General features: G+C 39.3%; 1 long non-coding RNA gene across 1 annotated transcript; it reads right to left on the reverse strand.

Annotated features, from left to right (window-relative positions):
* Positions 1–11,630: 11,630 nt before the first annotated feature.
* On the reverse strand, positions 11,631–13,392 carry LOC108446590. Its single transcript, XR_001861813.1, has 3 exons — positions 13,364–13,392; positions 13,132–13,261; positions 11,631–12,259 (listed from the first exon to the last, which is right to left on the reverse strand). It is a non-coding gene; the product is annotated as an uncharacterized LOC108446590 (long non-coding RNA).

The following is a 13,392-nucleotide window of genomic DNA, read 5'->3' on the forward strand; positions in this document are numbered from 1 at the left end:
GGTGATTGGCTAAAATCCTAAAACATCCATTGTCAAAATATTTTTCTACTGTACCATAAACAAGACTTTTCAAGGCTGCAGGTGTTTGGTTGCTTACAGAACTCAGCTACCTCTTCTGTGAGAGAGAAAAGTCTCTCACGGGCTCAGAAAATAGCAAGAAAATCCTTGCTAGCAGAATTTTTGTATCTACACAGCTCTAAAAGAAAACTCAGTTTAAATCAAACAATATGTTATTGGCAGTTGTTGAGAAATGGGAGGGGAAAATTACACTAACGGCAAACACAGAAAAAAAGAAAAAATGAAAAGAAAATCCACATGCTGAGAAGGAAGCTATGCAAAACATTGCTTGTCTGTCACTGAGCTCAGATTGCAAAATATCAATGAGAAAGGTCTAAGCTCTCTCTGCTTCTGGCCCTCTGTGTTCCATCACATAACAGAGAAAGCTGTCCATATCTCGGCAGGGGACTCAGCAAATTTGACACAAGATCATGTAAGCCTGTAAGTTTCTATCTTCACTTCCATCTCAGATGAGATATTGCTTTGCACTGGTGCCCTTAAAAATGGAGAAAGCACACAGATTACCATTTCCAGTCACCATGGTCTTTTTTCATCACATTTCAGGCTTGTGTATCTGGTGCTAAATCCATTTTAAGGAATAGAATAGGAGGGAGACTGTAGACTGCAATTGTAAGACATTGATTTGTCTCTCGTCTCCTCTTGTTCTAAAACCTGACAACAAGGAAAATAACGTTCTTTCATTCAGTCCTGCATTCCAACATCCTAAGGTGCCTGGCTACTCTTTGTCTTGCTCCTGTATGAGAATAATGGCAATTAAATTTGTATATCCTGGGTTAGTATCTAGTCATCATGTGAACCTAGTCCTCAAATTAATACCCAGCAGAACAGCAGCCTCCAAAATGTTTATATACTGTAAACAATAAATAGATGTTAATGTATCAGACTCTAAATAATCAACCTTAAAGTCAATAATTCTTTTTTATTTATTACTTAATCTGATTCCTTTCCAACCAAACAGGTTGACACAGAAAGCATCCATTCCTTTATGTTACTGGAGGTTAATATCACACATGGGACTCACTTCACCTGACTTGTCTGTCTAAAAGTTAGGCAGCCAGTCTCAGATAGCTGCCTAAGTTTCATCATTTGAGAATCTGGAATATTCATCTGATCTGTGTTCACTATTTATGTACTGCTTTATTGAAGAATCTCTACTCCTTTGAGAAGGAACATGAGTGACTAGATAAAATTAAGGTAATCATAAGGGGGCTAATGTTACCTGAGATTAATCCCTCTATACTTATGACAATTTGCCCAATACCAATCAAATTCTTTCATATCCAGTTTCTCCCTTCAAACATAGTGCACCATTGGACATTTCAGTCTCACCAACCACAGGATGTTGAACTAGAGTTGTCCAGAGATGTCTGCAAAGCTGAATTATGCTGTGATCCTGTGCTTTCCTGACACTGGCAGATTCTGATCTCTTGACCTAAGACTGAAGTCATCACCACATTTTAGAAAATCCTGTGTCCTTGACACCTCTCCCTTATTGGTTCTATGCTTAGCAGTCGAATGAATGCTTTAAAATTCATCTATTTGTCGATAGAGAGACATTCAGAATTACTAAACCTTGCAAAAATCAAACTATGTCATTAAAAATCTCTTTCATGACCACGACCAACTGTTTCTGTTCATTGTACTGCAGCCCAATGTGCAACCAGAAGACTCCCTCACCAAATGAAGAGTTGTGAGAGGTAATAATACATTTGAAGTCTCCACATGCTTCCAAGACAAAGTTATTTAGCATAGATGCCTCTGTAATTTTGATGCATTAGGAAAAGTCATTGTTCGGTAGAGCTCAGACTCTTGCCTTCACCTGTGGAGAAAGGTGGCCAGCTGCCAATTTCCATCTGCTGCTTCTTGAATGGTACAGAAAGACTGGCTGACTCACAATCTCTTTTTTTTTTTTTTTACCTTGCCTTTTCTTCTTTATTTAGCTAAATGCTTTCTTTAATTGTTCCTTTCACTTGAAAATAAAGATAAAAAGGAAGCTAACAAAGGTTCTCTACATGGCTAACTTTGTAAGAAAGTGCTGGGGCACATTCGTCAATTGCTTTAAATAAATTCATACAGTCTGGCTGTGCTTTTAACTCATGGCATGGATTAATGCTTTTTTATTCACATGCTGTAGTGTCTCCCTGGACTTCTGAAACATTATTTAAATGTATATTGCTAAGTAGATGAGGTTTGTAAGTTTTCAGCAAAAGCTGTGTAATACACATTAATTATGCAATTACTGTCTGGGGTCTGAATTTGTATAAGCAATCAATTTACTTACTTCTTTCTGCACCATTATTGACCAATATGCAGGTATACATTACACATGCATGCAAAATAGTATTATAGATAAATTAAAGGCAGATCTTGCAGAATTTCCCATTCTGCTTGCACAAAACTTTCAAACATTAAAACTTACTTCACTCAACCTGGAATTTTTTGTTTAAAATTTTATCTATTGTCTTAGCATCAAATATTCCAGAAAATCTGACCAAAAAAAGATTCAGCTTAGAATAAAAATAGTGAAAAAGGGGGGGTGGGGGAGGGGGGGGTTTCACTGTAGTCCCAGGACAGAATTTGTCTTCTAACAACCATCACTAGGATGCTATTTTAATCATAGTTTATATCCAAGATATTGAAATTTCTTTTGATGCCTTAGGTTTTAACTTTCATATTTTTCCAATCCTGTCATGCCTAGTTTGTAACTCTTGAAGTTTCTTGTAGCCTGTTAGCTGCTGTTCTCTCATGCTAGGTAGACATAACAAAGCCTCTCCAAGCCTGCTCTCCAAGGACACCCAGGTTGTCCTAGGCCCAAAATGTGTAAATCAGCATCGTGGGAAGGGGGGTAAACTTGCGTAAATTACATCATTAACTGAAGCTTTATTTGGAGAATTAACCCTGATATGCAAATGAACCAAACTTATAAAAGTATGAAGAACTCTTGACTCAGGGTCTATCTTGGGTGTAGCCTTTGGCCTGCCCAGGGTGTACCTGTGAAGGCCCTTCAAATAAATACCTACCTTTATTCTCTTATTCTTGTCTAGTCTCTGGTTTTAGGTGGCCACTTCAGGCATCACTGTGACTTTTTTCTCAAGCCATAACCCTTTAAATGTGGACAATTTCAATGCTACGACAAAAGTACATCAAGACCTCAGTAACAACCAGTGCTCCCCAGTGCGTTACAAAGCCCAAGTCTCTGCCTTGTGAAGAGGCAGAGTGGAATTTCTCACTCCTGCTTTGTTCTGCATGAACACACTGGGACACGTCCTCCCTCATGTAACCCTACGCATAAGTCATGCCCCATACATGCCTCTTATTCCAAACAAAAATCTGATCAACTCACTCCCGAGACCACTAACTCTGAGGCTAGACCTTATCTGTCTTATCCCCTTTTGTTCATCAGTGAATGCTCACCCTTTAATGATTACTAAATGCTTAAATTTTGGGGGGCTTACTTGAATTAGAAGCATCTTACTGGGTGGTGGGACATGGGGTTTCAATTTCTTCCTAGCAGAGGAGCCACTGAACTCACAGGTAGCCAATGCTCATCCTATGCTTTCAGCTAAATCTGTATGTTAGGCATCTCAGGAACAACATAGGATTAAGCTCTGGCCAGAAGCAAAAGGGATGATGACAAAAACTCATCAGCCCTACCAAGACTGCAATAGTCACAAGAAGTACCACCTTATGCAACTGAAGTGGCAGCTGGAAGTCTAACAGAGTACCTAACCTACCTGAAGTAGCATTACAGACCAATGTTCAGGCAAGTGGATCAACCCATGTGTCCTCTACCTGGTACCCTACCAGCCTGGTAGGTGCGTAAGCTTCTGTTAAATATCCATCTAGAAGACCTATTGCCATAAAGCCAAATGGCAGTGATCAGTATAGTCAAGAGGTCCTGTTAACCAAGAGAAGACCATTTCTCAATGGTGCTGCTTTGAATGGGAAGGGCCTGCATGCCTACAGCACTATGATCTACTTCCTTCAGACCTACAGTCTGCTTTTTTCCCACTTTGGTGCCTTCTCCTTTTCAGAAATGTGGGCATATCAACAGGAACCAGCAGACTTCTGAAAAACTTGTTATAGAAAATGTGGGAGCCAAGCTCATTCTAAAGGGTGGAGAAAGGGCGTGGTGGTACAGATAGAAGAGCATTTTTGCAAAGACATGGTGTCAGAGACTGAAATATTATAGTTTATGACAAACATTTTCATGAAGGGCTTTTAAAACTGTATTACAAAAGCTGCAGAGAAGATTACCGCACCCTGAATGGGGCCCTGACTAAGGCCTTACACTGCTCGCTGATGAAGATAAGATAAAGTAACAAACTCAGGGCTGGGCACATTCACTGAGCACAAGCCTAACACCTCCAAGGTAGAGACCACAGCCCCAGGGCTATCAGCTGCCAGGCTCGAACAGACCCCCTGCACCAAAGGGTGGGGGGACAAGAGGCTTTAGGTATCTTGGAAAAGCCTCTGGTCAGAGGTGCAGTGACCGCCCATCCTCCACTGTGCAGAGGAGCCCAGGAGAACTGTGAGGGGTCCTCAGCAGGGGGGGGGAAGCTTATCCACAACAGAAGGGGTGACATGGCCCATCACAGGGGCCCCCCTCAAAGAGGTCCCCAGACCCTGCACCAGAGCACCAGAGATGTTGCAACAGACCCTCAGTGTTGCAAGGGACAGTGTGTCAAGCTGGCCCCTGCAGGGAGACACGTGGGCGTTCCCACCTGGCCGCGTTTTTTAATCCACGGGATTCGGCCCTCTTTGGCGTGTGGCAGCGTGTAGCGGCGTGTGGTGCCATGGCCACGGCGGCGACGGGGGACCCTCACCACCAGCAGACCGGATGGAGGGGAGCAACGAGGCGTCATTGGGACCCTCGGATGGGTGATGTGCTTCCACCTAACCCCTGTCACGTCTCCCTGTGCCCCCAACCCCCAAGCACACTTCTTTCTCTATTTCGTTCTTTATCTTCCCCTCTCTTTGCCTCTTTTACTATTAAATAAAATACATCAATTTTTTGGCATTATCATTTAGCCTCACTTGCTTTTAGTCTCATTTCTCAGAATACTTTGAACCTTCTAAGTTCTTTCCAGTTTATGCACAGAGACTTAGCTTGCTTTGCTTTCCTGGGTTTAAACCGGATCGTAACACATGGGTACTGGGATTGAATTTCATGTAAATAAAACATGACCTACAGATGAGCTGGTTTAGGACTGGAGCCCTGGAGGGTTTTTCATCTACAGAAAAACTCTGACAGAGGAATGAATTCAAGGCTTGACACCAACCCAAGTTTTCCCAGAGGGCCAGAGTCATGGAATCATAGAATTAAAGAATATCTCATGTTAGAAGAGACCCATAAGGATAGAGTCCAACTACTTGCTCCTCACACGACTATCTAAAGATAATCACATGACTAAGAGCATCGTCTAGATGCTCCATTAACTCTGACAGGGTTTGTGCCACGATTCCTAGCTCTGGCTTTAAATTTTAACTGAGCAAAAGTGCCTGGGGGCAAGGATTGGGGCATGGGAGCATTGACTAAGTCTTTTCAAGAAACTTTTCGGAGTTCAGTAATGAGTTAAGCTGCCAACACAGATATAGCCCTGAGAGAAGGGCAGAGAAACAGAGAGAAAGAGAAGGAATATATTTGCAAATAAAATTCATGTTTTAGCCATTCCATTGTGGCTAATTTTTTTCTCTTTTTTGATGAAAGTAGAAGGAGAGAGAACAGGTAGGGATATCTGAGAACTAACAACTTCCAGTGTGAATGGAATGCTGATATAGTTGGCTTTATATTAGGATAATGTTCAGGATCTGAATATCTAAGAATCATTTAAAAAATTCTCTGCTAGAGAAGATCTTTGCCTCCTATCCAGCACACAGTGTAACAAGGCCCTTGCTCACAGAGTCACACTTCCTAAAACTAGATTACTTGTAAAATCTATTGCTCCCTCGGGTAAGGAAAATTTTAAAGCTTTTCAAGTGGCAGAATTAGCAAGGCTACTTGGTAATGTTTCTCCTCCTAGGAGACTTCTCAGCTGTTGCTTCAGCCTGGCAGCCCACATGAAAGAACAGATGAGGAGAGAACAGATGAGGAGAGAACAGATGAGGGACTCTACAGGCAGGGGTAAAAGGATCATTTTCACATCATTCAAAAGAATTGCATCTCTCCACTGCACAGGGAGCTAAAATTAGCCTAGTCTACAGGCCTTCAACTTTTCAAGCATTTCTAACAACTCACAGACTTGAATCATGCTTTACAGAGCTGCAAGAACCACCCTTACTGAAATTCTACTTGCATTGCTAAAGAAAGAAGTAGAAGGGTGTTAGGATGTTAGCTCTTCCTCTGCTTTTTTCTTTTTCCCACTAGCTCCTTGCAAAAGTTCCCTCACAGCAAGGTAAAGCTTTGATTTTTTTTTTCCTCCCTCCCTGCTTTTTATTGTTCTGGTTCTCTGTCTCCCTCTCCAAGTGAGATATCAAAAAATCATGAAAATTTATTGGTGTAAGTTGTGATCAAACAATCACATTTCAGATCACAGGAAAGATGAACTGAAAGCCCTATTCAAAAAGACATTTGACCAGTTTTAAAAGAACCTTAATGAGAAATTTTATTAATCAACAATTAATGAACATTATCATAAATATTTTTGACAAAATGGCATGCATGAAAGTTCATTTGTTCTAGCAGCAGAAGCAAAATCAGATTAAAATCTTAATTAAAATATGAAGAAGAGGCTTGTCATGATCTTCAACACACTGAAAGATTCCTTTTTTTGAAAATCAGGCTCTCTCTTGCTGTCACATTACACTACGTTGTTAATGAGCCCCTTCGTTTCTCTGTGCACAGCAATACATTTAATCTTAGCTGCATATTTTAAATGATTGATGTTCCCCTAATTACATTTTATGATATATTGTGCTGTGTCACCTCTAATGAGTAGCAAACATGACATTACCTCACTAGTACTGAACCACAGAAATCAATAACTGACATTTATTCAATGAACTGCAGATTGTGATTCACTAGCTTCTCTTTGTGTTGAGTAAATTTGAAGTGTAATTAATTTTCATGCATATTACAAACAGAAAATGCCTGTATGGGCTAACTTTAAAAGTGATTTGCTCCTTCCTTGGCTAATTACGGCACAGGAAAAACTCTCAAGCCATCATTCAAAAGGCTGAGAAAAATCAATGGCTAGACAGAAGTCATCTCCTTAGATGGGTAGAGAGCACAGTCATGGTTTACACTTCTGAGAACACTTCAGAGCCATTTTCTAAGACATGTCTTATTGAGTGAAGGTGATATCATTCACAAACAATCTTGCCTACATATATTTTTTTGTGTACAAGAATGAGAAAGAAACCCCTTGTTGGTTTTCCTAACAGGGAACAAACATCCAACAGTAAGAAATATGTAAGTGCTTTTTTCAAAGGAAAAACATTGTCAGGTGTCATACAGAACTTGTAAGAGAGCTGACTCACCGCAATTCACAGGTGGTGGGTTTTCCTGTAAGCAAAATCAAAGTTTAAAAAACTAGTTCTTGTTGCACCTTTCAAAACTTCTTGCTGTGTCTTTAGTTAGCTTGTGATTTCTTTACTGAAAATGTCCACTCAAATCAGGGGAGAGTAACAGGAGACTTTATAGCTAATGCCCTGTTTGCACACCAGTTCAAGAGCAGAGGTGTAGAAATCAATCAAGTGTTAAAGCTAAAGGCTCTGAAATTCATAGCAAAAGTCTGTGGGTCGCTTTAGGATCAGTGCTGTCCTTTGCACTAAAGCAGAGACCTTTTTATTTGGGCATATAGTGATAGGACAAGGGGGACTAAACTTGATTTAGAGTGAAATAGGATAGAATTAGATTGGATATTAAGAAGAAATTCTTCACTGAAAGAGTGGTGAGGCACTGGCACAGGTTGCCCAGAGAAGCTGTGGATGCCTCATCCCTGAAAGTGTTCAAGGGCAGGGTGGGTGGAGCTTGGAGCAACCTGGTCTAGTGGAAGATGTCCCTGCCCATGGCAGAGGTGGAACTAGGCAGTGTTTAAAGCCCATTTCAACCCAAACCATTTTATGAATTTATGATCTATGATCTGTCAATTTATTTTTCAATTAACCCTATGAACAAACTTCATTTATATAATGAAGTAGCCACTGCTCATTCCTCAGATTTGCATCAAGTTCAGGGATTTAGAGGAGTGATTTAGCTTCATCCTCAGGTCTACATCTGCTAATAAACCAGAATTTTCTTCCTCAGCCCATACAGCACAGGGCTACTCTTACCTTCAAGAAAGATACTCCTGGTCCTCTTGGCTTCCTTTGGGAGGAAAGGAATCAAGACAGATGGGTGAAGTAGAGTTATGACCATGATTTTAAACTAACTGATTGAAGTTTCTTTTGAACCTTACCTCCATTTTTATCTTCTTTTATAAGTGTCTCAAAGACACAGGGTTGGCTCCAGAGTAATTGCCAGAACTCAACTTTACATCTGAGAAATGTCAGAATAACAGTCATCTTAGACACATTTCCAGACTGTCATTGGACCTTCCACCAATATTTAAGGACAAAAGAGCAAAACTACCAAACCTGCAATCCTGACTTCTTTTAGAGAAAAATCTACCTTGATGCCAGTTTTGACACACTAATTAAGCCACAATAAAACCCCTTCTTGGCTTCTAAAACCTGGTTGAGCTGTGATAGAAGAAAATTACAGAAATGTATTTCCAAAGATCCTTCAGCTTCTGTTAAAGATAAAAATAATGTGAATGTATGGAGTTGATTTAACCTACCCTGGGCAAATGCAATCTCTATCAGTCTTGAATGGTTAATCCATAGACAAGCCTGCTAATGAGTCTGCTATTCTGCTGAGGTTAATGAGCCCTTGAGCAGCTGGTGAAAGCACAGACACTTAGCAATTACTGTCTTTTATTCAAACCAGTTCACAGGCTAGACAGCAGCTGATTCTCCCATTTTTACTATATTGCTGCCATAGTACCTTGCATGCCACCTCTGAGCCTGCATGTGCTGGTTGTGTTGGTTAAGAATGGATTCCTTCACCTGCATGCTGAGCTCAGTGAGAAGGCCTTATGGACTGGACTTGAACCACAATGTGTTCTTTCAGGGCTTTATGGCTTATTAATGTACGCATGCATGTATGCGTGGTCCACAAATCTCAGAAATCAGTTCTTCCTCAAGCAAGATCAATTCAGTTCAATCATCAGAGGTCGAACAGGGCAGTCAATGTAGCAATAGAATAGGCTGTAGAAAACTATTTTCTATTCCCCATTAGCAATACCAAGATAGCCAAAGACAGGCATACTAGAGCAGTATTCCTTCCTAGCATTCACTGCTTGCAGGGTATGTTTGCTCCTAGAACACAAAGTACATATGGGAAATGCAGGATTTAAAATTGCCTTTGTGCCACTGGAGGAAGCTGTACCTGAAAAATAATTAGTATATAATGAAAGAGTAGGGGGAGAGGAAAAAGAAAAGTAAAGAAATACTTTTGCTCCTCCTTAATGGATGATGAAAATGAAGTACAGAAGGAAGCACATCATCCATTTTCAGCTACTTTAGCATCTAACTTGCATGCTCTGAATTGCCCCCTGGAGGATCCTACTTCTAGTCATTGGCTGTATGTGGAAATTACCTGCCTTACTTATTACCTTTAGACTCTAAATTGTAGCTAAGATAAATCACTACAGCAGCCTAAAATAAATGTTATATACATACACTTCAAACAAGTCAAGGATTCTGTTCCAGATTGACAGCTGCTTCCCCTGGGACAATTCTAGTGACTCTTAATCCTAGTTACTCATCCCACCCTTCTCTCAACGTATAGATGCCTCAGCTGGGACATTGCAACTGCAAATGAGGCAGCAACTATGCTGTCATACTTCACAGACTTTTTCAGGTAAATAGGCTTCCCTTAATAAACTAGGCTGGCACCTATGACAATCAAGTCTTATTTAATAATGATATTGTGGTAGAACACATGTATCAACCAAACCACATTATCCTTGCCCTGGTTTCTGTTGTACCATACAGGCTGCTGGCATTCACATAGCCTATCTAGGATAGTTCATATACTCACACTTGGAAAAAGACGGAAAACACTAAAAAAATTTATCACATTTAACAGCAGTCTAATTTTCAATGTAACTTAGACAAATATGTTTAGTGGAGCACACGGATCAAAATTCTAACCCTAGACTAAGATTCAGGTATGTATCACATATCTAAGCACATCTGAAGTTAAGAACCATCATTTAACTCTTTTTAATTCAAGAATCACCTCAGTTTTCAAAAAAGCATATATTAAGTTCCTAAGTAAGTACACAATGTAACTAAAAGCTAAAAAAAGAGCATCATTTAGAAGAATATGCAGCAAAAAAGTAGCTATGACCTGGCATGATTTAAGCTATACAAGTGGTGTGTAAAGAGTGTCCTAACTCATCCAATAAAATCGCTTACTGGTCCCAGATCATCGATCATTTATATTCTACTTCAGATATTTTTTGCTTTTTTTTGATATTGTGAAGTGCTTGAGTTATGTCTTTCTGCAGGGAAAATCAACTCCTTATAAAATGATCCAGGAAACTATCAGGATAATGTGCGCATTTCCAAATAGGAAATCTTTGCTCTATTCCTTCTTTATTTAGCTTGAGTGTAGAGATCCCCAAGCCTGTCCTCAGATTGTCTTCATCTGGGTCAGTTGGCCTAATAACAGCAGTTGTTATTCACTACCCAATTTTAATTTATCTTCTTTAACTAAAATCACTATTAAACTGCTCTAAAATACTGTTTTTCATTGAAAATTGAGTTAGCCTTATCTAAAATGACCAGAAACAGGTGGTAAATTAGCTCTTCAGCATTTTCTGAGAGCAAACATTTTGAGATGGAACTGATACGGTATGAAATATAGCTTTGGGAATTCCCTTTGGAGAGTTCCTGTCCTGGCTGTGTCTACTCCCAAATTCTTGCAGACCACTGTCTTAATCACTTTGGGGACAGAGTGAAAAAATAGAAATCTTTAAGGATGTGCACACATTGTTCACTAATAGACAAAGCATTGCTGTATTATCAACAGTAATAAATTATTGATTTATCCACAAATCCAAAACATGGAACCATAAGGGCTGCTACAAAGAATGTTAACTCCATCCCAGCCAGATCCCTTACAATCATGAAAAGAAATACTGAAAGATTTATACATATATATACAGAAAGATGTATTTAATTATGTCTGTGTGTGATAGTTTCCTAAATAACCTACATTCCTCATCCCTCAAGCACAGCTATTTTTATGATTTTCTTAGTGATCTAATGCTTTTGCTCATACAGTAGCATAGAACTCACCCAGCCATGTGGGCATAAAAATCTACCTGCACTGTTACAGATGCAGACCTACGGCCAGTTTGATGTTATTTTTAAATAGCAAAAAAATATAAATAGGCCATCTGATATATCACACAGTAAGTACTTCAGGATGTGTTTAACTGTAGATGTACACTTAGTTCTTTTTATTTTTTTATATAATCATTTCAGAATAAAGACATGGCTCGGTTTCATTTACTTTTTAATTCCTAGCAGCAGTAATTGCAGGATTTTGCATAGTTTTAACTTAGATTCATTGACAAAATATAGAAGATGATTTTAAGAAGATTATTTATCTAGACACTGATTGATTTTGCCATAACTTAAAGTAACATTTGATCCTGCTGGGATTTTATTTACACATCTCAGTTGGTAACACTTTCTCATAAACATGGACAAAAGTACCCAAAACGTTTTTATGATAGTCTGTGTTATCTTTCCATTGCTCTTTCAGAATGATGTCCCTATTTCAGAGGTACTTATGGGTAAAGTGTTCTGTGAAGGCTGATTTAATCCTCTGTGCTGTCTTGACAGGCCAGTACCTGGGCTGTTCTGACTATCATTTAGAAACCTTTCAGATATACTCTGCAGTCTTTAGGGTATGGGAATATGCTCTTGATAGTAACATTTTTTCCGCTTTGGCTACTGGGGATGAAAACTAGAGTTTCCACACTGCAGTATGTCCCAATAAATTGGCATTGTAGAATTGTCATCATTTTCATAATGCAGAGGAAGTGTTTTCCTTGTTTTCAGCTGTTAGGAATAAGAACCTTTTTGTCCTCATAAGTGTTTTCCTTTGAAGGGGATACAGTACCTGGAAAGGAAGAAATATTTTTGAGTCCTTCAAATTAATACAAGATACTTTTCTAGAATTCAACAATCTAATATGTTTTACTAAATCACAATTTATTATCACAGCAAAGGCTGACTTTTAGCAATCTTATCCTTGGGACAACAATATCACATTTACAATAGGAAAATCTTAGGTGTTTCTATTCTATCAAAACAAAGCCATTTATTATATTTACAGATAAGTATACCTACATTTCTTTGTGCTGATTTTGAAGGAGATATCTCTTAAATTATGCTAGGATACTAAATAGTGTGCTAGGATCCTAGAAGCACCTGTGTGCAGTGAGCTGTAATAAACATACACCTCTGTAATACATGTGTTTCAACACTCAGCAGTTCAATTGTTCATATATCTCATTCTTTTTTTTAGAGTGTACATACATATGACATGCACTTTGCAACACACAGGGACAGACATGGACCAAACGTTTCAGGCGTACCTGGTGATTTTAGTATCTGCATTTTCTGCTGCTCAGGTTCAAGAAGCATTTATGCTCCTCACTTACTCACTCTCAAGCCTCTCTGCAGTCTACCAAACTGAGCACCCAAAAAAAAGCACTCAGAGGCCAGTCATATTGGGGTTTGACAGTGTCATGGCACTGAGCCTCATGAGTACTTACATCATGTGGCTGTGTGTAACATCACTGAGGTGTTTCACTGGTGAGTCAGGGACACTGGTGACTAGGGGTCAGATACCTCTACTTTTCAATCTGTCCCTGCCTTTCTTTATCCAGGACCTTTGTAAAGGAGAATTATAAGGTTTGTTTCAGTTCATTGCCTCCACCTATGTCTTGCACTCCAAAACTGAGATGTTAAATTTTTTTACTTTCCAACCTGATTTTCCATCATCTCTGAAGGTGTCTTCTTTAGCCTTCTTCCGCTGAAAACAGAATGACTGTCATTAAATTCACTGTCTCCTCTCCTGCTGTCCTTCATGGTCAATTGATCTGGATCTGAATGGGCACTAAAAACAAAGGGAAATTATTAAAACTTTCTTTTCCAGGCACCACAAAAAAATGAAGTACAGTAGTTCCAACTGTTAATTTGGCAAAATACACAAATTTACCTTGAATTGGAAGTAAAATTTTCTTCCTG

This window comes from Corvus brachyrhynchos, unplaced genomic scaffold (genome assembly GCF_000691975.1).
Source record: "Corvus brachyrhynchos isolate BGI_N302 unplaced genomic scaffold, ASM69197v1 scaffold202, whole genome shotgun sequence".
Taxonomy (NCBI): domain Eukaryota; kingdom Metazoa; phylum Chordata; class Aves; order Passeriformes; family Corvidae; genus Corvus; species Corvus brachyrhynchos.